We start from the raw sequence: 2,207 nt of genomic DNA, 5'->3' as shown, positions 1-2,207 counted from the left end.
ATGTATGTATTGTTCCCAGTAATTCTCTAAAGCAAATTGTTTTGCTGAAAATTTGACAGCAAAACAACAAACTTTCCATGCACATATATTGAGCTGTATAACTCTAATTCCTATGAATTATATATTATTTTAAATCTTTAGATGTGTTCTACAACATATCAAAAATTAAGAATTTTATATTTTGAAATGCATTCCTAGTTCTATTTGGAAGTTCAATGGTTTAGGATGGGTTCTTTACTATTGTTAAAGAGTAGTACAAAAGCTAAATTTGATAAAACAAACACATGTGATGAATGGCTCACATTGAATAATTATGTACATGGATTCATAGTACATTGGACACAGATATTCTATAATGACTAGTAAAATCCAAGTTACAGCTTATACATAATATCCTATATTGACTCTTCTTACTCATAGTATTCCTTGAAGTCTATGTGAAAGCCTTCTTTTAAAGGATCTTCCATGTTGATTACTTTCATGCCTTTCATTTGGACTGTTCCTGCTGCAATATCCTCAGCATGTTTTCCGGATGCTTAAGCTTTTCTGGCTGATGCAGCAACATCTTGCAAAAAGGAATGCACACTATCAGTTTGGAGACTCTATATAGGATTAAATTGATGATTCCATGCAATTAAACAAAATTTCTCACAAACAAGTAGCTTAAAAGTGCTTCAATCTGTTTGATTGAGGCCATTTGAAAACTAGCAGTTCAATAAATCAGTTGAAACACTATCCCTAGTAAATGACTAGGCCATTCAATAAATCAATTCAATTCTGATTTCAACATGGAGAAATTCTTTGCAGTTGAATAACTTAATACCAAAATTTTCACATGTAAATACAGCCCCCTTCCTCGCCCCCAACCTCATCTTCCCACTCTCATCGTAAAAAGTTGAAGAATAAATTAAATTGTTAAAGCAAGAGACATGTGCCTTCCGCATTGAATACATTTATATTCTTGGTTATTTTCTTTTTTGTTTTCTTCTCGTGGGTCTTTATCAAATGCAACAACTAAGTTTAGAATATATTATCTTCTATGCATGCTTCTATTTTAAGGGAGACAATGGAACCATTAAGAACTAAAATCAATGACATGTGCCAACATATCTTATAGAGCAATCTAATTAATCCAGGAAGCAATTGGGACCATCAATATGTTTGATTAGTGTAGCTTGCTTGTTAAATTAGGAAATAGCAGAAGGCTAATGTTCTTCCTTCCAGGTTACACCAAATATTAGAAAGGAAAAGAAAATCAAAATTTTCAAACTAGTGTATAGGTTAAATATCCAATTGTCCTTAAAATTATTGTTCAAACCAAGTTCAACACAAGACTAAAAAGCTCCCTTATTGTATTTTGGCATTCAAACAAAAACAAAAGGTAGCTAACCAATTTTGTGTTTAAACCACCCTAAATCATGTGACTAAAGTTTTAATCTTCACAAACTAACATTGTTCCTTATTATCACAAACAATTCATCAACACAATAAACAGAGAAAAAAACCCTAATTAAGTAATAGGGAAAACGAGAGAAGGAAAAACCTTCTGGAGCTTCCATGAGAGGAATTGATCCTATGTGAGAGTAATGGTAGAAGGTCTTAATCTCTCTTCTGCTTGCTTTTCTTGCACTTAAGTTTCTGCTCCCATTATTCTGTTTTCGACCAAACACATGAAACTGAACAAGAAAGGAGAAGAAGAATTTTGGTTTTATTTTTACTTTTAAAAAAGACAAAAAAAAATGATGTCATTTCTGTGAACAACAGAGAGAGTTCTCTAAAGTAACTTTAGAGATTTTATTCCCTAAATTAAATTATATAATAAACATATCAAATGGTACATCTTAACTAACAACATAATGTAGCCTAATAGTAAATGCTATTTTATCTTTTCCTATGACAAGGGTTCGATTCCTACTAGTTTCTATATGTCAAATATTTATGTTAAATTATATAATAAATATAATTAACAGTGCATCTTAATCAACATCAAAACTTAGCCTAGTGGTAAGTGTTATATTGTCCATCCCCATTACAAGGGTTTGACTCCCATCAACTGATATATGTGGAATATTTTATAAAAAATTTCAAAAATAAGTATAGGTTAATAACCAATCGGTTCACCAAGTCAATACCGGTTCGATTACATAACTGATCCATTCCTTGAACTGGCCCGATTGGTGGGCCAATAAAGTCCATGCTCAACAATT

Source organism: Gastrolobium bilobum, unplaced genomic scaffold (genome assembly GCF_033153095.1).
Source record: "Gastrolobium bilobum isolate Gb01-03AN ecotype WA unplaced genomic scaffold, APGP_CSIRO_Gbil_v1 utg72547, whole genome shotgun sequence".
NCBI classification, from domain to species: domain Eukaryota; kingdom Viridiplantae; phylum Streptophyta; class Magnoliopsida; order Fabales; family Fabaceae; genus Gastrolobium; species Gastrolobium bilobum.
The sequence above is the reverse complement of the archived record's forward strand: the minus strand, read 5'-3'. Positions refer to the sequence as shown.